We start from the raw sequence: 24,120 nt of genomic DNA, 5'->3' as shown, positions 1-24,120 counted from the left end.
CATGTGTCCGTAGACATAACAACTTGCCCATGGAAGTTCAACTACGATGACCATCATGTTTCATCCACTGTCACTCGCGATTCACACGATGCCGCTCCAACCCATGGCACCACATCCCCCGATGTGCGCCTCACCCCTCTCGGCCGCACCGCCCCTCTGCCTTTGTGTGCATGACATGTGGGCCACCTGAAATGCGGCGAGCATCAAGTTTCTACCACAACCACACGTGATTCCCACGACGCCACTTGAACCCATGACACCACACGTCCCCCGACCTATGGCTCACCCCTCTCGGCCCCACTGCCCCTCTTCCTTCGGGAGCATTACATGTGGAGTAGAGACATATCGATTCCACATGTTATTGACTCAAAGGCAGGTGTAGTAAGGCGCTAAAGCTCAGTCCCGAGGGCCCCGAGAGGGAAATGTAACTCCTGCGCCAGGCCTTGTGGTGCTACTGCTGCACGAACTCGTGCCAAACTCGAGAATTGTTTCTTTACTATACATGCACGCAACGATTTAATGGACATTATAATCTCAACATGTGATGGGGAGCTCTAAATTTGAATTTGAAACTTATAAACAAAAAAATTCAAAACAAATAAACTGGGAGAGAGGGACTATACCGTAGGATGTGTCCCATACGATACAAGTCCTCTGGTTTGTCACCGCGAAGATGCGGTTAGAAAGGAGCACGACGTCTTTGTACTCGTACAAGAACAAATCGGCCGCAGACACCTTTGACCGCAATGTGCAAGGTTCGAGCTATCTTCTTCAATCTCACCGTGGTTCCATCATCCCAATTTAGGCGGTGGCCCATTGCATGGCTTATCCCAATGTTGGACAAAGGTTCTATGGGAAAGGTGTCACCGTTGTAAATGTTGTGCAAATTGATGTTGGTATCCTCCCGTACATATGCAAGACAATATCCACTCGCACTGAGCCTAACTTGTGAAACAGTGGGCAGGGGGAGAATTAGGAAATGGACACGGAAGTAGTCTTTAGAATGCATTTACTACGTGATCAAACTCATTTTACCTGCTCATTGGACAAAATCCGAGTGCCCCTCAACGTCGGCATGTCAAGGGGCGTCAACTTGCAACTATGGCCATGCTACGTTGGAGAGACCCCCAAGGAAACATCCTCGTGCGTTGCACGGAACATCAAGATGCATTTGTATGAGAAGTTTATCTTGTGAGTGAAAAGGATGAACGAGGGAAGGCCTTATTTGCAAATGTGGAGAGGGGTGTAGGTATCTTTTTGCAAAATTGCCATCGTTTTCTTCCTATCCATCAGATATAAATCGGACGGCCTATATTGCAGGATGGAGGGCACACCATCATCACCAACTCTATTTTTTATAAGATATAAGAGACTACTAGACTAGCAAGATGCCCGTGCGTTGCATGGAACATCAAGATGCATTTGTATGAGTAGTTTATCTTGTGGGAGAAAAGAATGAATGACGGAAGGCCTTATATGCAAATGTGGAGAGGGGTGTGGGTATCTTTTTGCAAAATTGCCATAGTTTCCTTCCTATCCGTCAGATATAATTCGGACGGCCTATACTGCAGGATGGCAGGCACACCATCATCAACAACTTTGTTTTTTATAAGAGTAGAGTAGAGATAGAGATATAGAGACTAATACAACCAATGTGCTGGCCCTGCGTTGCAATGGATCCAAAGTAGTAGAATAATACTTGTTCATGGGCTTGAAATATAAACACTCTAGTTTTGATATACATATATCAGTAAAAATAAATCATGCTTCACTCAAAATATATTCCTTGGGCTGTTTTGATGAGGCGAGGGACGGGTGTGGTGTAACGCCCCAAGACCGGAGCTTTCAGATGCCTTCCATGTCAGGTGTTTCGTTTTGGTTCGTTGCATCCTGTGCATTGCATCATGTCATCATACCATCATATCTTTAATTTTTTTTCAACTCAACTAAGTAAACCGTATGGATCTTCGATCCGTTTAAATTGAGGGAACTCACATGGTGGTTTCTCTTTAAACATACCCTCCCGATATTTAGGAAGATATTATAAAATATTCCTTTATTTTGGAATTACCTTTAACACACTAGCATATAATCACATGTCTTTTCTGCATCAAGTTTGGCCCCAAACTTTGCCCATAATTTATTTCATCATTTTCCGGAGCTCTACCAAAATTCTCAACATTTTTGGAAACTCCTAGAACCTCGTCCTAGTTCAAACCCATTTGACTTAAATTCAAATGAGTTTGAATTCTTATCGTTCGATCTGGACTTTTCTAATTTTCTCGGACCAAATATATTTTTGTGAGTCCAAGAAAATTAACCACATGCCCAAATTCTTCCTCTAACCTTCTCTTCCTCTTTTTCCTTTCTCTTTTTCTCTATTAATGTAAAGAGAAGGATATAGGAGAGAGAAGAGCCTAGCTGGGCCTCCCAGCCCAGCTGCAACTTGCCCAAACAACCAGCTCGCTGCTTCTCTTGGGCCTTACAACATCTCGCGCCGGCCCATCTAAACCTAACCCTAGGCCCGAGCGACCTAGCACTCCCGCATCGCTCTCTCCCTCTCCATCGTCTCCACCCCGCCGCCAGAGAGACCCGCTCGATCCCCTCGCCCTCTCCCCATCGAACCCTTACTCTCGCTCGTCTCTTTCTTTCCCTGCGCCCGATCCCCCATCTCCCTTCTCTGCCTCCTTCCTCTTCCACCGCGCCAAGCGTCCCCTTCTCCTTCCCAAGACTGCCGCTGGCGCCCTAGCAGGCTGCTGCCGTCTGTCTCCTCCGCCTGGTGCCTGCGCAGCCGCGCGTCTAGAGGCCGCCGCCCGCTCCTCCCTCGATCCCACCGGAATCCAGCGCCGGCGTCGTCCCCTCCCTCAAGCACGTCGTCGCCTCCCTCCTTCCTCTCATGCAGCGCGTCCCCGACCACCTAGGCCGAAGCCCCCGCTGCTGCGCCTGGGACAGGAGGTCCCCCATGGAGGCCGCCCCTTGCTCGTCTCGCGCCGCTTCTCCATGCCCCGTCGGCCTCCTCTACATAGCGCCTCCCGACGCCACCCCACCTCCATCGCCTTGCTGCTGCTGCTGCTAGACCACCATGGGCCACCTTCCCATGTTTCTTCTTCGGCCTTCAGTGCATCGAACACCCCACTGGTGCCTCTGTGAACGTTGTCAAGTTTGGCCACCACCAAGACCCTCTAATCCTGTACCCGGAGCCCAAGTTTGAAGACTGCGTGGATGTGCATCTCACTTGTGCCACTTTGGATCATCAAGACCATTTTGGGATTCGCCAAGTACCGCTACGCCCAAAGACCACAGATCCGTGAAGTTTCACTACCGTCGCCGTGGATCCGACAAGTACCCCGGCAACGTGTACCACTACCGTCGACCTTCGAAGGACATGGTTTTGCCGAGTACCCCTTCGTGTTGTAAGGACCGTCAAGTCCTTCGACGACAAGTGCATGACCACACGGATTGTGCCAAGTACCCCTTCGAGCTATCAAGACCGCAAGCGCCAAATTACTCGACAACCCTCGAAGCCTTCAGATTCGACAAGTCCGATGACGCTCTTGTATAACTACGTTGCCGAGTCCGGGACCGGCAAGACCAACGACGCGGAAATGCTAAGTACCTCTACCGCCTTTTTTCGGAATCCCAAGAACGCCAAGTACCTCGACACCCGGTGCCTAGAACGACTATCGACGCCGAAGACCCATGAACAAAAACCGTCAAGTTCGTCTACCGTCGACGTGCACTTCGCCAAGTACCACACCGTTTTGGAAGACCAGTGAACATCAAGTTCTTTGCCATGAACGGTTACAATGTTGTGGGACCGGCAAGTACCCTCTCTGGATCGCCAAGTTTAGCTACCGATGACACATACCACTACCGTCGTCGTGTACCCCACTACTTCCACTACCAACGTCCCGAGAACGTCTACTTCCTCTACTTGGCACCGAACGAGAACCGTCCCGTTTGCACACCTCGAAGGTATAACCCGAGATGACGTCCGTGAAACGAATGCTTGCGATGTTTGAGATGCTCATGTTCGAATTGTGTCCGAGTTTTCATTGCACATTCTTCCTCGGTTGCCATGCCGTCGACCCATGGGAAAACCCGGTATCCGGGATCACCCCACCATCCTCGCATGATCTGTTCATCCACATTTTCTCTTGCACCGACATCTCAATGAGTTGTCGGATCACCCGGAATGTTGTCGTGGCACCATTTCCGTTGTAGTTGCCGTGGCACCCTTTTTGTTCCGCCATGACGACCAAATGCTTCTTAATGCTCTTGTCAAACTTTTAATAAAAAATTGCATAAACTTGCTCATGTCATTCGCATCATGATAACAACTTTTAAAATGGTTAAAATTGTTGTTTGCATTAAATTACTAATGCATATGGGGTCTTACCAAAATTGTTGCTTGTTGTTTCGGCCCCATTTAAACTTGCCTAAATGTTTAGTTTACTTATGCTTCACCTCTTGCCATGTTAATCAACATTTAATTTTGTTGGGTACTTAAAAGAGATCGAACTAAATAACTTGTTGTGGTGTTTCATCAATATGCAACTCGTTGCATATTGATCTCCACTTAATTCGTAGAATTGCTTGTGCACTTTGCCATGCCATGCCTCATTAAACCGGACATGCATCATACTTGATTGCGCATCGTGCCATGATCATGTGATGGTTGTTTTACTATGTTGTTTGCTTTCTTTCCGGTGTTGCTTCTTCGGGTTAGTTCCAATAACGTCGTGTTTGTGAGGATCCGTTTGACTACGCCCGTTTGTCTTCTTCATGGACTCGTTCTTCTTCCTTGCGGGATCTCAGGCAAAATGATCATACCCTCGAAATCACTTCTATCTTTGCTTGCTAGTTTCTCGATCTTTTGCTATGCCTATGCTACGATACCTACCACTTGCTTATCATGCCTCCCATGTTGTTAAACCAAGCCTCTAACCCACCTTGTCCTAGCAAACCGTTGTTTGGCTATGTTACCACTTTGCTCAGCCCCTCTTATAGCGTTGTTAGTAGCAGGTGAAGATTGAAGTTTGTTCCCTGTTGGAACATGGAGATGTTGTTCCTTGTTGGAACATGTTTACTTGTTGGGATATCACAATATATCTTATTTAATTAATGCATCTATATACTTGGTAAAGGGTGGAAGGCTCGGCCTTATGCCTGGTGTTTTGTTCCACTCTTGCCACCCTAGTTTCCGTCATATCGGTGTTATGTTCCCGGATTTTGCGTTCCTCATGCGGTTGGGTTATAATGGGAACCCCTTGACAGTTCGCCTTGAATAAAACTCCTCCAGCAATGCCCAACATTGGTTTTACCATTTGCGACCTAGCCTTTTTCCCTTGGGTTTCGCGGACCCAAGGGTCATCTTTATTTTAACCCCCCGGGCCAGTGCTTCTCTAAGTGTTGGTCCGAAACGGGCAGCCTGCGGGGACACCTCGGGGAAACTCGAGGGTTGGTTTTACTCGTAGCTTGACCTATCTGAGTGTGCCGTGAGAACGAGATATGTGCAACTCCTATCGGGATTTGTCAGCACATTCGGGCGGTGTTGCTGGACTTGTTTTACCATTGTCGAGGATGTCTTGTAACCGGGATTCCGAGCCTGATCGGGTCTTTCCGCTAGAAGGAATATCCTTCGTTGACCGTGAGAGCTTGTGATGGGCTAAGTTGGGACACCCCTACAGGGATTTGAACTTTCGAAAGCCGTGCCCGCGGTTATGGGCAGATGGGAATTTGTTAATGTCCGGTTGTAGAAAACCTGAATTTGACCTTAATTAAAATACATCAACCGCGTGTGTTACCATGATGGTCTCTTCTCGGCGGGGTCCGGGAAGTGAACACGGTGTTGGAGTTATGCTTGACGTAGGTTGTTCTAGGATCACTTCTTGATCATAGTTTCTCGATCGTGCTTTGTCTTCTCTGCTCGCTCTCATTTGCGTATGTTAGCCACCATATATGCCAGTCGCTTGCTGCAGCTCCACATCATACCTTTACCTTACCCATAAGCTTAAATAGTCTTGATCGCAAGGGTGTGAGATTGCTGAGTCCCCATGACTCATAGATACTTCCAAAACCAGCTTGCAGGTTTCGAGGTTACCGTGCAGATGACGCAACCAAGCTCAAGGAGGAGCTCTTTGAAGATCTTGTCCTTTGTGTTGTTTCGTTCTAGTTGATCAGTAGTGGAGCCCAGTTGGGGTTGATCGGGGACCTTGTCGCACTTGGGGTTCTTCTTCTATTTTGGTTTCGTAGTCGGACCTTGATTGCATTTGGATGATGTAATGCTTTATTCATGTATTGTGTGAAGTGGCGATTGTAAGCCAACTATGTATTCTTTTCTCTTATGTATTACATGGGTTGTGTGAAGATTGCCTCACTTGCGACATCGCTTTCAATGCGGTTATGCCTCTAAGTCGTGCTTCGACACGTTGGAGATATAGCCGCATCGAGGGCGTTACAAGTTGGTAATCAGAGCCTTCCCCGACCTTAGGAGCCCCCACTGCTTGATCGTTTTTAGCAGCCGTTGTTGAGTCTAGAAAAATGTTTTGAGTAATTCAGGAATTATATATCGGAGAGTTTATGAATTCTTTTTACTCCCCCGTCCCTTCATCGCTCTGGTAAGGTATCCTGGCGTAGAGTTTTGACTCTTCTCTTCTCAAATTTCACTAATTTTTTTTAGGATCACGCGGGTATCTTGGAATCATTCCGATCGATTTGTGACGAGAACATTGTTCTTGGTGCCTCCTGTCATTTAGGGGATGCGGAAGTGTCCCGGGGAGTTGAGCTCCGAGGTGTTGTCGTCACAATTTTATCGTTGCAGTTCTGGAATACCTGAGTTTAGTTTCGCCGACATCAAAAATCTTTTTTATGCAGTTGTTGGTGAGATAACCTCGACGCCACCCTGTACTGGGGCGGGAGTTCGGGAGTATTGCCATAACTCGTATAACGGATGCTTTTCGAAGGTTGAGGTAAATGATTTCCGAAGGTTTCTTGGTTATGTGTTGAAGGATGGATACAGCTGGATGTAGGATTTGCTAGATTTGGGTTAGATATTATGCTTCCCCTGTATCCCCAACACCTGATTGCATAACCGGAAAGTTTCGGGAGTTTATAAGTGGGAATTCAAGTAGCTCTTAGGATATCTTTCCGACAGATGTATGATATGAAATTGGGGTTCGACGTCTAGTGGTCCGCCTATTCACGGTTGGTTTTACAGTGGTCTCGTTGTGTCTTAAAGAGTCCTTGGCTATGCCGACTCGGGGACGCTTCGTATGTCATGTGCACTGCCTTGTACATGATGGTGCTGTACGATCGAGCCTGTGTAGGCCCCACCATGAAAACTTCAGACGAAATCTCAATCATATGTTTGTTCCGGCTTATTCTGCAAGCCAATCCTTTGTTTTTGTTTGGAGTTGTGCTATTCGAGTTGCTTCAATGTCAAGTGTTGATTCCATACCTTCCCCAAATGGTGTTCTCATACTCCGATGTGAATACTAATCCTTCTCGATAATCGAGATTGTTATGCCAATCTTGTTCTACCGGTGTGTCTCTCTTCAAGTGGATCCGATCACTTCAACATTCACAAGATCAATTATCAGTTCTTCTCAATGTTGTTTGTTTCATCCATCTCCAAGTTGCCTTTGTTTTTCCCGCCCTCCCTCCCTTGTTTTTCTTTAAGGACTCAGATTTCTTAATCGAGTATCCATCTTATTGATGTGAAGCCTCTCCATTCTTTTCCTTCAATGTTCTTATCCGGTGATTCTCATGAAGATTCTAACGGAGCTTCAAGTTCGTAATTCTTCATTCTTTTCATCTCCAGTGGTTTCAAGTCAAGCTTTGTTGATCATATCCTTTCCTCGTTTCAATGCTTTCTCATGCTGGTGCAATTCTTAATCATTCACCTCTCGCTATTCAATTATTCCGGAGTGCTAAAGATATCTTGAAGATTCGTGTTTCCACTCTGCATTCGTTCAAGCTCTTTCGAGATGAGTATCTCATTCAAGCCATTTTAATTCAACCGGTGCAATCTCTCTCTTAAATCGTTTAAATGGTGTTTCTCTTGAGTGGGCCCTAACCCACAGGTCATTTTCCCAGGATCTTAACTCACTCTTCTAATCTTTCTGGAGTTATTCTCAAATCTTCTAAAGTTTGACGTAAGTAACGCCCCAAGACCGGAGCTTTCAGATGCCTTCCATGTTTCCGAGTGTTGTCGGGTGTTTCGTTTTGGTTCGTTGCATCCTGTGCATTGCATCATGTCATCATGCCATCATATCTTTAATTTTTTTTCAACTCAACTAAGTAAACCGTATGGATCTTCGATCCGTTTAAATTGAGGGAACTCACATGGTGGTTTCTCTTTAAACATACCCTCCCGATATTTAGGGAGATATTATAAAATATTCCTTTATTTTGGAATTACCTTTAACACACTAGCATATAATCACATGTCTTTTGTGCGTCAAGTTTGGCCCCAAACTTTGCCCATAATTTATTTCATCATTTTCCGGAGCTCTACCAAAATTCTCAACATTTTTGGATACTCCTAGAACCTCGTCTAAGTTCAAACCCATTTGAATTAAATTCAAATGAATTTGAATTCTTATCGTTCGATCTGGACTTTTCTAATTTTCTCGGACCAAGCATATTTTTGTGAGTCCAAGAAAAGTAACCACATGCCCAAATTCTACATCTAACCTTCTATTCTCTCTTTTTCCTTTCTCTTTTTCTCTGTTAATGTAAAGAGAAGGATATAAGAGAGAGAAGAGCCTAGCTGGGCCTCCCAGCCCAGCTGCAACTTACCCAAACAACCAGCTCGCTGCTTCTCTTGGGCCTTACAACATCTCGCGCTGGCCCATCTAAACCTAACCCTAGGCCCGAGCGACCTAGCACTCCCGCATCGCTCTCTCCCTCTCCATCGTCTCCACCCCGCCGCCAGAGAGACCCGCTCGATCCCCTCGCCCTCTCCCCATAGAACCATTCCTCTCGCTCGTCTCTTTCTTTCCCTGCGCCCGATCCCCCATCTCCCTTCTCTGCCTCCTTCCTCCTCCACTGCGCCAAGCGTCCCCTTCTCCTTCCCAAGACTGCCGCTGGCGCCCCAGCAGGCTGCTGCCGTCCATCTCCTCCGCCTGGTGCCTGCGCAGCCGCGCGTCCAGAGGCCGCCGCCCGCTCCTCCCTCGATCCCACCGGAATCCAGCGCCGGCCTCGTCCCCTCCCTCAAGCACGTCGTCGCCTCCCTCCTTCCTCTCCTGCAGCGCGTCCCCGACCACCTAGGCTGAAGCCCCCGCTGCTGCGCTTGGGACAGGAGGTCCCCCATGGAGGCCGCCCCTTGCTCGTCTCGCGCCGCTTCTCCATGCCTCGTCGGCCTCCTCTGCATAGCGCCTCCCGACGCCACCCCACCTCCATCGCCCTTGCTGCTGCTGCTGCTATACCACCATGGCCACCTTCCCATGTTTCTTCTTCGGCCTTCAGTGCATTGAACACCCCACTGGTGCCTCTGTGAACGTTGTCAAGTTTGGCCACCACCAAGACCATCTAATCATGTACCCGGAGCCCAAGTTCGAAGACTGCATGGATGTGCATCTCACTTGTGCCACTTTGGATCATCAAGACCGTTTTGGGATTCGCCAAGTACCGCTACGCCCGAAGACCACGGATCCGTGAAGTTCCACTACCGTCGCCGTGGATCCGACAAGTACCCAGGCAACGTGTACCACTACCGTCGACCTTCGAAGGACATGGTTTTGCCAAGTACCCCTTCGAGTTGTAAAGACCGTCAAGTCCTTCGATGACAAGTGCATGACCACACGGATTGTGCCAAGTACCCCTTCGAGCTATCAAGACCGCAAGCGCCAAATTACTCGACAACCCTCGAAGCCTTCAGATTCGACAAGTCCGATGACGCTCTTGTATAACTACGTTGCCGAGTCCGGGACCGGCAAGACCAACGACGCGGAAATGCTAAGTACCTCTACCGCCTTTTTTCGGAATCCCAAGAACGCCAAGTACCTCGACACCCGGTGCCTAGAACGACTATCGACGCCGAAGACCCATGAACAAAAACCGTCAAGTTCGTCTACCGTCGACGTGCACTTCGCCAAGTACCACACCGTTTTGGAAGACCAGTGAACATCAAGTTCTTTGCCATGAACGGTTACAATGTTGTGGGACCGGCAAGTACCCTCTCTGGATCGCCAAGTTTAGCTACCGATGACACATACCACTACCGTCGTCGTGTACCCCACTACTTCCACTACCAACGTCCCGAGAACGTCTACTTCCTCTACTTGGCACCGAACGAGAACCGTCCCGTTTGCACACCTCGAAGGTATAACCCGAGATGACGTCCGTGAAACGAATGCTTGCGATGTTTGAGATGCTCATGTTCGAATTGTGTCCGAGTTTTCATTGCACATTCTTCCTCGGTTGCCATGCCGTCGACCCATGGGAAAACCCGGTATCCGGGATCACCCCACCATCCTCGCATGATCTGTTCATCCACATTTTCTCTTGCACCGACATCTCAATGAGTTGTCGGATCACCCGGAATGTTGTCGTGGCACCATTTCCGTTGTAGTTTCCGTGGCACCCTTTTTGTTCCGCCATGACGACCAAATGCTTCTTAATGCTCTTGTCAAACTTTTAATAAAAAATTGCATAAACTTGCTCATGTCATTCGCATCATGATAACAACTTTTAAAATGGTTAAAATTGTTGTTTGCATTAAATTACTAATGCATATGGGGTTCTACCGAAATTGTTGCTTGTTGTTTCGGCCCCATTTAAACTTGCCTAAATGTTTAGTTTACTTATGCTTCACCTCTTGCCATGTTAATCAACATTTAATTTTGTTGGGTACTTAAACGAGATCGAACTAAATAACTTGTTGTGGTGTTTCGTCAATATGCAACTCGTTGCATATTGATCTCCACTTAGTTTGTATAATTGCTTGTGCACTTTGCCATGCCATGCCTCATTAAACCGGACATGCATCATACTTGATTGCGCATCGTGCCATGATTATGTGATGGTTGTTTTACTATGTTGTTTGCTTTCTTTCCGGTGTTGCTTCTTCGGGTTAGTTCCGATAACGTCGTGTTTGTGAGGATCCGTTTGACTACGCCCGTTTGTCTTCTTCACGGACTTGTTCTTCTTCCTTGCTGGATCTCAGGCAAGATGATCATACCCTCGAAATCACTTCTATCTTTGCTTGCTAGTTGCTCGCTCTTTTGCTATGCCTATGCTATGATACCTACCACTTGCTTATCATGCCTCCCATGTTGTTAAACCAAGCCTCTAATCCACCTTGTCCTAGCAAACCGTTGTTTGGCTATGTTACCGCTTTGCTCATCCCCTCTTATAGCGTTGTTAGTTGGACGTGAAGATTGAAGTTTGTTCCCTGTTGGAACATGGAGATGTTGTTCCTTGTTGGAACATGTTTACTTGTTGGGATATCACAATATATCTTATTTAATTAATGCATCTATATACTTGGTAAAGGGTGGAAGGCTCGGCCTTATGCCTGGTGTTTTGTTCCACTCTTGCTGCCCTAATTTCCGTCATATCGGTGTTATGTTCCCGGATTTTGCGTTCGTCACGCGGTTGGGTTATAATGGGAACCCCTTGACAGTTCGCCTTGAATAAAACTCCTCCAGCAATGCCCAACATTGGTTTTACCATTCGCCACCTAGCCTTTTTCCCTTGGGTTTCGCGGACCCAAGGGTCATCTTTATTTTAACCCCCCCCGCCCCCAGGCCAGTGCTTCTCTAAGTGTTGGTCTGAAACGGGCAGCCTGCGGGGCCACCTCGGGGAAACTCGAGGGCTGGTTTTACTCGTAGCTTGACCTATCTAAGTGTGCCCTGAGAACGAGATATGTGCAGCTCCTATCGGGATTTGTCGGCACATTCGGGCGGTGTTGCTGGACTTGTTTTACCATTGTCGATGATGTCTTGTAACCGGGATTCCGAGCCTGATCGGGTCTTCCCGCTTGAAGGAATATCCTTCGTTGACCGTGAGAGCTTGTGATGGGCTAAGTTGGGACATCCCTACAGGGATTTGAACTTTCGAAAGCCGTGCCCGCGGTTATGGGCAGATGGGAATTTGTTAATGTCCGGTTGTAGAAAACCTGAAGTTCACCTTAATTAAAATACATCAACCGCGTGTGTTACCGTGATGGTCTCTTCTCGGCGGGGTCCGGGAAGTGAACACGGTGTTGGAGTTATGCTTGACGTAGGTTGTTCTAGGATCACTTCTTGATCATAGTTTCTCGATCGTGCTTTGCCTTCTCTTCTCGCTCTCATTTGCGTATGTTAGCCACCATATATGCTAGTCACTTGCTGCAGCTCCACATCATACCTTTACCTTACCCATAAGCTTAAATAGTCTTGATCGCGAGGGTGTGAGATTGCTAAGTCCCCGTGACTCACAGATACTTCCAAAACCAGCTTGCAGGTTTCGAGGTTACCGTGCAGATGACGCAACCAAGCTCAAGGAGGAGCTCTTTGAAGATCTTGTCCTTTGGGTTGGTTCGTTCTAGTTGATCAGTAGTGGAGCCCAGTTGGGGTTGATCGGGGACCTTGTCGCACTTGGGGTTCTTCTTCTATTTTGGTTTCGTAGTCGGACCTTGATTGCATTTGGATTATGTAATGCTTTATTCATGTATTGTGTGAAGTGGCGATTGTAAGCCAACTATGTATTCTTTTCTCTTATGTATTACATGGGTTGTGTGAAGATTACCTCACTTGCGACATTGCTTTCAATGCGGTTATGCCTCTAAGTCGTGCTTCGACACGTGGGAGATATAGCCGCATCGAGGGCGTTACATGTGGCTTGTTTGAAGATAACAGGTTTAAAAAAATTGGAGCTATTTTTTTTACATTTTGTATCGTGGCATGGCATCCGGTGCACCTAAGCGTCTGAAAAAAATTGAGTTTGGGTCGGTGGCACACCCTGCGGCAAGATGCCCGTGTGGGCTTCTTTTATAACTAGCAAGATGCCCGTGCATTGCAGGGAACATCAAGATGCATTTTTTTTTACAAAACACCTGTTGTGATTGACCCTTGCAGGAGTAATCCCATGTGTAAAAAACTAATGATATCTCGAGCATTTTATCGAAAAAATGGTATCTTTGGAACAAGTTTTCTCTACTACTGCTCCTTGCAGTGATGACAACTTGTCCATGGAAGTTGAACCACTGTGACCATCACATTTCTTGTTTCTACCACTGCCACACCGACACGCGATTCCCACGATGCCGATCCCACCCACGGCCCGAAGTCCCCCGACGTGTGCCTCATCCCTCTTGGCCCCACCGCTCCTCTGCCTTCATGCGCATGACATGCGGGCCAGCTGAACTGCGGCGACCATCAACTTTCTACCACAGCCACACCCGATTGGACGCGGTCTGCCTGCTCCGCTCATGTGCTCTGATCCGTAATACCGCACCACCGAATTTGCATCCAGAGGCTATGAAACATTTCGTCTTGGGCATCAATCCTCAGCTGGAGTACTCCTATACTACAGGTAGTACCCGCCGGTGTGGCCATCTACGCCTCGTAACGCCCCGACGCCTAGCTGTGGCACCCTCGCCACGGCCATGCCACCACCGGCCGATTCATCTCGAACGAGTGAGTCGCGAGCCACGCCACCACCATGAGAATGACATGTCGGCCAGCTGCATTTAAGGTCCACATGTCATTGACTCATAGGCCGGTGCACTAAGCCACTAAAGCTCGATCTTGTGGGCCCCGAGACGGAAATTTAACTCCCGCGAAAGGCCTTGTGGTGCTCCCGTAGTACGAGCTCATGCCAAACCCGGAATTTGCTTCTTACTACTACCAATGTGCCGGCCCGTGCGTTGCAATGGATCCAAAGTATATCTATTTAGTGGAGTGCACTCTGAACACATTATCTATTTATTTTTCTCTAACCTTTCATAGCCATGCAACCAAGCCACATAAGCTTCATGGGTGCCCCACATCATATTATTTATACTATGTTGACTGAAAAAAGATAAATCACCCAAAATAAGATCTTCCTGTTTTTTGTTCCTACGATGTTGTGCCGTGCACGTACCTAGTTGTATAGTGGTAGTACTAGTTTTAGTAGAAACTTCGTACTAGTAGGAGTAGTAGTACGGAATGCTCTTACTCTATCAACGAGCCCCATCTGACACCAAATTTCTTGGCTTTCGTGCTACAGCTAGATGTTCCCCTCGTTTTTGTTTTCCAACCCGACGGCGGGCGGGGTGGGGTTTGCCAATAGTCGGTTTGCTCAAAGGCGGTCCCACATGAATGTGAAAATGCTAGGCAACACGCCTTCCCTAGCTATGTGGCATGCTGGACGGGCCGTGGAGTACTCCCGATTCCCAGACGTGTGGGGGTGCGAAGTGAACGCGATAGGCCTTTTCCTTTTACTAGCAATGTGCCCGTGCATTGCGACGGATCCAAAGCAGTAGAATAGTAGTACTTGTTCACAAACTTGGAAGAAATCACTCTTGTTTTGATATACATATATACCACTAAAAATATATTACTTTTCACTCAAAATATATTTCTCAGGCTGTTTTGATGAGGTGAGGGAGGGTTGTGGTTGCTTTCAAGATAATAAGGGGTTTTCTGCAAATTGGAGCAAAGAAGTGGGCTATTGTTGCGAAAATGCCACAACTAACCTCAGAACCGTTAGATGCAGATCTAATGGTCACAAACGACGGATGGCAGACACACAACCATCACCAACTGAGTCTTTTATAGGAGTAGGAGTAGAGAAACATGTATAAATTGTGACATTTGGTTCTGCTCCTTGGCACGAACGATAGATAGAAATAACGATTGGAAACGCTAGGGCGGGGCTATTTCCGCCAGATAAGCAGGGTACATAGTAGCTAGGTTGGCGCATCGTTGGTTTGGTCACATGCAGTCCAACATATTCTAGTGTTTCTAAGAAGATGCCCGTGCATTGCACGAAGTTGATGGAAAAGGTAAGCACAACTTATAAATTGACGGATGGAGTACTAGTTACAATGATGCATATAATTAAGCAAAGGGATCGCACATGTCGGTATTGACTGGAACGAGAATGCAATAGCACAATAAGAATTAAGGCCACGATGATGCGATCGTAGTGGTGGTTACAGGAGGCAAGAAGAAAGATGCATCCATCAACGTACGACCTCCTCCTCCTCAACTTAGTGCACCAGGCCACCGACCAGCGGCTAAGGAGCGGCGACTTTTATGGCGAGGTCAAGGTGCTTCTCAGCAAAGGCATCCAAGGCTTCCAGCCGGTTGAGGAAGGCCAACGTCATAGCGTCCTCACTGGCCTGGTAGATACCTATGTACACGATTTGCTCGTACACGTGGATGTGTAGGTCGACTATTTTTTGCCGGGCGAGGCGCCTCGCGGTGAGCGCGACCTCCAGGTGGACATTCTTCGTGGCATCAGCGGACAGTCACAGGGGCACCAGTGCTTGAAAGAGGTCCCGGCCATGGAGGCCGATTAGGGTGGCAGGCAATGACGAGCCTGGGTGCGTGGGCTGGAGGAGTACGGTGATGTCGCCCACGAGCTTCTTGAGGACGCTGAACTTGTTGGTGGTGGCAACAATCATCTAGTCCAACTGAGAGTCATAGTTGGCGTCGATGGAGGCCATCCACTAGCTGGTCGCCAACACCGTCTGTAGAGGATCCTCGGTGCCATGCCGCAGGCCGGCATCGTGGACCATCTGGCACAGCCGCTGGCCGCTCGCGCGCATCGCTTAGTGTAGGTGCTTAGGCAAATGCTTAGGTGCGTATGATGTGGTAGATGCATTGGGATGGAGGTGAGTGCAAACTGCGTTGCATTCACACCGTGCAACCTCATTTCTCTGTCCTCCTCCCGTTACTTCCCTCATGCATTCACAGTGCTAATTGAAGGAGGATGCATCATTGGTCGCTCAACATTTCAGGAACCGCTGCCTCCTCCCTCGTCTGCATTAAAGCCATATCGGGAATTGCGCCGCCCGCTGCAAATCGAATAGTACTGCGCCACCCGCTGCACGCCTGGCTGAACATGCCTCCTCACCTCCATTAAACCCCTCCATTAAACTCTCATGCAAACCGAGAGACCTACTCCGGCCACTCGTCCGTTCATGAGCAGGCCAGAATTAAACGCAACGTTGGCCGAGCTCGTCCTGTCCGCCCTCAGTTTAAACAACGCCAGACGCCGGCCAAGCTCCTACCGTCCGCCCTCTATTTAAATGAGGCCAGACAGACAATAGGAAAGAATCGCAGTCCTCCGCAGCTCCCCCATCTCCGCCTTCATCATTTTCTCCACTCTTCCGATGGATTCCGAGGAGCCGTTCTCGCCGAGCCCTCCGGATACGGGCGAGGCCGCTCGGTGCTTCACCAACCTCGCTTGGCCTACCGGAGCCAGTTGCCGCCCCAAGCCGGTGCATGGTTCAGCAACTCGCCGCTCCAGTTCAGCTCGATGAGGAGTGGCGAGTTGCTCCACGTCAGCATGTCGGCGAGCACACGGTACGGGCATCATCGCTGCCGCATCGTACCGCGCCACCAGTGTCTGCGGTGGCCGCGCTTCCCATGTCTATGGGTGCGCCTCCCGTTCCTGCTGCAGCGCCATGCAGGACAGAGACAGAAGCCGGGTGCATGGAGAGCGATGAGTCGGTGGCCAGCTTCTCCTTGTCCGCCGCCATCATCAATATGTAGAACATGGGAGGCCGCCGCCACTTGGGTCCCCTGAAGGCCACCACCGAGGCGACGACTGCGCATTCAGGTGATTTCTTTGCTGCTTCGTCTCTTTCGAGGACCTACGTCGACCCTGCAAGTGTCTGCCAGACATGAGGAAGACAAAGGGTTCCGTGGGCGGCCATTTAGATTAGGTACTCCCTCTCCGGATGGCGGGAAATATTTCTTCTAAGAATGGATAAATTGGATGTATCTAACTAAACTAAGTATATGTACATCAATTTCTAGGACAAGTATTTTCGGACGGAGGGAGTATTAATTGTACCAAGAGAGCCAGATTAGCACTGCTTAGTTCATGTAAATGTAATGAAATCCATCATGTTTATATGAAGATCCGCCTTTTTTATACGAAATCCTTCATACTTATATGAAATCATTCCGTGTTTGCATCAATTTCATATGGTTGGTTAGAGTTGTGAAAATGTATGCCGCTGGCGTTTGATGTCGCCCTCCGCGTAAGTAAGCGAGAGGAAATTTGCCGGCTGCCGTTGGAGATGCTCTTATGCTGGAAATAATAGAGTCACATCCAATCCATATGAGTTTACGTGTATGATTCTCCCACTATAAAAAGTTAATTGCACGTACAGTGTACACGTGACTTGCAGGGTGGCTGCAACTTCGTACAAAAAGTTAAAAAGAAACAAGTCCGTCCTTAATCTTGTATTCTAAGTACTATGTGGGTTCCACTGTCAGTACAGTAGCGAAAGAAGTATATATTAAATAAGTAAAATATAATATAAAATTCTAAAGTTAAAGACATAATTCGAACTCAGGTCATTGCGTTGCAAGCATCCGGCGCTAACCAGTCCAGCACATTTTTGTTGTGGACCATGCTGGAGATATATCTCCATGTCTACTCTTATACTCCCCCCGTTCCTAAATATTTGTCTTTTTCAGATTTCAAATGGACTATCACATACATATGTGTATGTAGACATATTTTAGAGTGTAGATTCACTCATTTTGCTCCGTATGTAGTCACTTGTTGAAATATCTAAAAAGACAAATATTTAGGAACGAAGGGAGTAGAAAACGGAGTTGGCGATGATGGTGTGCATGCCATCCTAAAATATAGGTTGTCAGATTTATATATAACGGATAGGAAGGAAATTATGGCCATTTTGCAAAAATATACCCACACCCCTCTCCATGTTTGCAAATAAGGCCTTCCCTCATTCATCCTTTTCTCTTACAAGATAAACTACTCATACAAATGCATCTTGATGTTTCGTGCAATGCACGGGCATCTAGCTAGTTTCTTTTAAAATAGTTATTGTGATAATTGGGTTGAAGTCATATATTTTATGCTTGCCCCGAATGATTTCAGATTCACTAGTAGTAACAAAGAAAAGGTTGCCTTGTTAATTAACATAAAAAGGGGTGAAAATTATCACATGAGGCCGGTTAAAACAAGGCACACTGGGTTCAGCATCATCGTCAGTATAGCTGTGCACGCACGAGAAGTCTACATATCGAGGGGGCTACGGAGAGAAAGACGTATTGAGTGTGTCTGAGCGAGGCACAGAGACACAATGTTTGAGAGAGAAACCAATTGAAAGATTAAGATCAGATCGAGTTGTCACCCTTCCGTTGTCATTGTTGGGGTGGGGTGGGGAGGGGGGAGGGAGAGAAAGACATATCGAGAGTGTGCACGGTAGGCACAGAGGCACAACTAGCGAGTGCGCGTGTTTGAGAGAGAAACAGTAGATAGATTACTATCAAGATCGAGGTGCCACCCTACTCCTTCGGTGTCGGGTAGTGTGTGTGTGTGTGTTTGAGAGAGAAGCCAGTCGATAGATTAGTATCAAGATCAAGGTGTCACCCTACTCCTTCGGTGTCGGGAAGTGTGTGTGTAGCGCCCAAGATGCGATTCTATCCCAATCATGTGATGAACTCATGATTGGGTCACAACCGCATTTCGAGCGCATAACAAGGTGGATATCATTACAACATACCATGTACTGAATAGGTGAGAATACAAGATAAAGGCTTAGACTCGCCACAAGCTACAACATGAATACATCACTACATCTATACAGAGCAATCATCATACAGAAAGAGCAGGATCCGACTTTCGATGAAATCAAACAAAAAATAAGAATGACATCCACCCTGCTAATCCCAGGCTCCCCAACCCGGAACCTATTCCCTTGATCAAAGAATAAGAAGAACTCCAAAAGCAATCAAGCATCGCTCTCACGTGAGACCATCGCATTACCTGTACCTGCAACTGTTGTTGTAGTAATCTATGAGCCACGAGGACTCAGCAATCCCATTACCATGGGTATCAAGACTAGCAAATCTTAATTGGTACGGAAAGGATAAGTGGTGAGGCTGGAGCAAACGACTAAGCATTGTATGGTGGCTACTTACGAGTACTAGAATAAGATGAGAAACTACGCAACGGTCGCAAACTAGTAATGATAAATAAGTGATCCTGAACTACTTACATTCAAACATAACCCCACCGTGTTATCTTCCCGTACCTTGTCGAAAAGAGACAGCCATGGTTACACACACGGTTGGTGTATTATAATTAGAATCTAGTGTCAAGTTCTCTACAAGCAGATATTAAAAACTCGCATCTGCCACCACTACAAAAAAATACACTTCCGTGATGTTACGTGTTTGTCCAGTAGGTCGCGTTTTTTGTCATGCATGTACATCCATGACAAATTTATGACAAAATCAAGATAGTCATACCTGTGCTGTCGTAGAAGTGTTCTATGGCATTACAAAATTATCATCACGGAAGTGTCCACTTCCATGATGATAAATCGCGTGTCACAGAAGTGCTTTCGTCAAGGGTGACCGACACGTGGCATCCACCGTAACGGAATGCCGTTAAGCTATTGGGTCGGGTTTTGGATCCGATAACCCGTTAACAGCCCTGACCAATGGGAAATTTCCACGTGTAAAATTCTTATTGGCCGGATGAAACACGTGTCAGCTTGTTAGTGGGTCAGATAGGCGCCTATGATACGTCGACATGTGGCACGGCCAAACAGAGGACCATTCCTGTGAAAAGGCCGGCCCGTTTGACTGGTCAAAAGGTGGCGAGCCGGCCCATGTAAAGCCTTTTAACGACATGTTCGCATATAGCCCATTTACATCCCGCTAACCCAAGGCCCGTTACGCCCTATCCGAATTAGGCCTAGTAGCGTCATATGGGCCACCCAATATGATTCCAGCCCGTTTTCACTTCTGGCCCATGTATGGCCCATGACGTCTTTTGGCCCATATGAGGCCCGATGTAACTCTTGGCCTATTAACGGCCCGTGGTGAAACTGGCCCGTAATGAACAGTGTATCACTTTACACCCATTAACGACCCGTGGTGAAACTGGCCCGTAATGAACAGTGTATCACTTTATACCCATTAACGGCACATTATTCTGTTGGGCCATTTCCAGCCCATGTTATATTTCGGCCTTCTCAGAGCCCATTTATTCTGGGGCTCATTTCCAGCATTCGTTTACTTACGGCCTGTTACTGTCATTTTCTGCTTGTGGGCCAAATTCAGCCCGTGGTTACAGTCGGCCCGTTTGTGGTCCGTTAATATGTTGGGCCGTTTTCATAGCGTCATCAAATACGGCCTATTAACGATGGCCCGTTATGGTCGGCCCATGAATGGACGATTCCAACTCTAGCCTATTTACGGCCATAATGCGGCCTGTTATTGGCCCATGTTTGGCCATCGATCATACTGCCCGTATAAGGCCCATTGATGATACGGCCCGTAGAAGGCCCATTGTTTCTATGGCCCATAGAAGACCCATTGTTTCTACGGCCCGTAGAAGGCCCATTATTTCTACGGCCCGTAGAAGGCCCACTATTTCTACGGCCCATAGGAGGCCCAGTGTCACTGTAGTAAATATTAGCCCATGGTTATTGTGGCCTAGTTTTAAAAATAGGTTATTGCAGCCACTAGCAAACCGCGGAAAAAGAACTGCAATGACTAGAAGCAAACAAATAAACAAGACAACAAGGAAATAAATAAGCAAGCAACTTAGGCTAGGCTATCACGGCTATCACACATAGTACATCCACTGGGCATCAAAGTTCGCCACCAGTGCAAATAAACACGCTGACAAAAGAATATACAAAACCAAGAGCACTTCAGAAGGCACTAGGACTGGCCAGGTCGGGCCCCCACAAACAGCTGAAGAAGCTGAGTAGACCTCAGTTGTGTCAATGATAGATGCATCAACACTAGATTTAAGGCATGATGGTGCGCACGGCAGTCCTCTGACATCTTCATTGCATCTTTGACTTCAAGTCGGAGCTGAGCTGAAGCAAGCCTTTCTGCTTTAAGTTGAGACTGAAGAAGTCAAACTGATTGAGGTAGCGACTGCAGAGAGGTTGTCTCACACCTGCTGGTGAGTAGGTTCAACTCACTGTCTTCATCAAGACAGGACCTTGGGGTCATCTCGCTGTCCTCAAGATAGTTTGGCTCACTATCTTCCCTAAAGTTCTGCCTGGTGTAAGAGATACGAGTCTGAAAGAGAAACAAGGAGACATGTAACAGGTTTCACAATTATATAAGAAAATAAATGGATCTGCTCTACATAAGGAACATGTTTTTACAACTATAATTTGAAACTGGTAGTTGTTGCAAACATCCAATCAGATGTAAACAGCAAAGCAAACAACAGTGGAGGAAATGATGCCTATCCAAATCTATGCTAGAACAAAGTTTGAAGGCTTGAGGAGGATGAACTTACATTACATGTTAACACGGGCTGGACAAAGCCCTTCTCCATGTTGATGGAAGGATAATTCAATAAATTCCCCAAAGAAAATTCTTTATAAGCGTTGCCATTATTCTACATTTTTCAAAGAGTAAATATAGATCAAATAATATTGGAAGAAACAGAGGATAATGAAGCTCAGGTGCCGACTGATGATACATAATCAAATAGCAATTAATTAAGTACAATGTTACAAGGCAAAAGGGAGAGACGTGTTGACAAGAGCAATGCAGAGCCCATTATTGTTTTGAGATCGTATGATCCTTTGAGCAAGAAGATTCATCTGAAATTAGTTTTCATACAAGAGAGAAGGTAAGGCACAAGAAGAAATTTAGGAGTTCAAATTTTGAATTGATATCATAGACAATACCTGACGCTGGGCTCCTAGCAGTTCTAGTAGGGGTTTGGCCACTGGAGTAGGGGTAAAATGTGGTACAGTTAGGCCTGGGTTTTCTGTGGCTGCTGATCTATCTGATTTAACAAGTATCACTATCTTTTCCAAATACCTAGATGGTACTCCTTGACGACCTGCACTCACCCTCTTCCTTTTGGACACCTATTACGAAAGAACAACATTTGACTGGAAAAACATAGTGTGACGACACATGGAATAGGTACAAAAAATGGATAGGTATGTCATATACTCATATATGATGCTTAAACTAAGCAGATGGTGTAACAAAGTAGAAGTAATGCAAGAGGTCAGAAGAAAAATATGTGCGACCAATACAACTTTGCAAAGTTAGAGCAAGCACCTTGATGGGTGAATAAGATAGGCCATCCTCCACCATGCCAAGTTTGTTAGGCAGTGGATCATTCCGCAATATTCCTCTTGTGCGCCCATTCTCATATTCATTTTGATAATGTTCAATATCTTACATGCATGAAAACACAAAAACAAGTGAGATTTTGTTTGTAATGCAGAAGTGATTCTAATCCAATACTGCCTCCCTGTAAACCCCTTTGTGCTATCTCTGCAATTCTTTTAAAAGATGCCATGCATGCGGTAATTTATTGTGTGCATTAATATAATGTGGCCTACTACTCAAAATATGAGAGCTCCAGAAGTGATGACACTTCGCAGATGATAGCTTCAACATATAGTAAAGAAGAACAATTCGACCTGACCTGACAGATTCAAAATATACTAAGGGAGAACAACTCGACCTGACCAGTCGACCGCAAGAGAAGAGTATCATCTTAAAGAAGAGCAGAAGAGCAATCAGATATTACAAGTCTTTTAATACAATGTCGGTTGGCCACCCATGATGAACCAGAGCGCACAGAGAAATACTATTCTTTCCGGTCTCTCCATATGTGGCTCACATGCATTTCAAAACTAAAGTAGGAACATTTAGCTAACCAGTTAAACATCTCTCAGTTTTACTAATATCAGCAATAATATCAGATATGAATTTGTACAACTAAGCTTGTTTAGCTCGATGGGTGGAGCAGTGCTATTACGACACGAACCACGTAGGCTGATTGTGGTCATCATAAATTGGGGAAAACATAAGCATGATGAGTACAGTGTTGACCGTGGCAGTGGGATGGCAGATCTAAAGCTGCAAACCGCGCAAAGGGTAGTTAGAAACCGATGTTTGCTTTGAAATAACAACTAAGATTTGGTATGGACAAGAAAGTACGGTCAACAAGTGACAAAGAAATGCAATTATGCTGTCTCTCTATATGTCGCGTCATGCATTTGGAAACTCAAGTGGGACCTTTAGCTAACCAATAAATGTGTCGGTTAACTAATATCAGTATCATATCACAATCATATTTGAACAAGTAAGCTTTCAAATTCTGAGTGTTGTGTTGTTTAGCTTGAAGGGTGGAGTAATGCTAGTATGACAGAAAGCACCTACACAGATCATAGTAGAGTAGATAAAAGGGGAAAACCCTAAGCATCAAGAGAAAAATCAGGAAAGTGGAACTAGCGGGACCAGTGGGTGGCGCACATGCTTTTCGAAACGAATATAGGAACATTAGGTGACCAATTAAACGTTCTCTGTTTTAGTGATATGAGCATCATATCAGATTCATATTTCAACACGTAAGCTTTGGGTTGAGGTCTCGAGGAGCAGTGCTAGCATGACACGAAGCACCTACGATGATGGTAGTGAATATAAAGGGGGGAAACCATAAGCTTTACGAGTATAGTGCCCGTGCCATGGCGGATCTGAAGGTGCAAACTGGACAAAGCTACTTCGCAACCAATGTTTGCTTTCAACTAGCCACTACGATTTGGTATGGACAAGAAAAGTACAGTAAACAAATTACGATCTATTTTCCGGTGAGATCAATAACTTAAGCACATATGGAAGAGTACCACCTCTCTTGCGACGCCGTGTAGGCCTATGTTGAGGGTGCTGCAGGTGCGATGGCTGTCGGCGGCGGGGAAGAAGACTTTAGACGGCAGACGGCTGGGTCGGGGGATATATCCTGTTGCCGTGGACGATGCGATCATAGGAGCGGCAACGACAAGGTGGACGACGACGCTGATGAAGCGAGAGGAGGCGATGAAAGGATGCTGGTCCAGCTCCGTGGATGAGAGACGTCCATTTCTTGGAGTGGACGACGGGGTAGGGGTAGCGGCTCCGGCAAGGTGGAGGATGGGGTGGCGGACGGAGGAGG

The sequence above is a fragment of the Triticum aestivum genome, chromosome 3A (genome assembly GCF_018294505.1).
Source record: "Triticum aestivum cultivar Chinese Spring chromosome 3A, IWGSC CS RefSeq v2.1, whole genome shotgun sequence".
Lineage (NCBI taxonomy): Eukaryota > Viridiplantae > Streptophyta > Magnoliopsida > Poales > Poaceae > Triticum > Triticum aestivum.
This window is presented reverse-complemented; position numbering follows the sequence as displayed.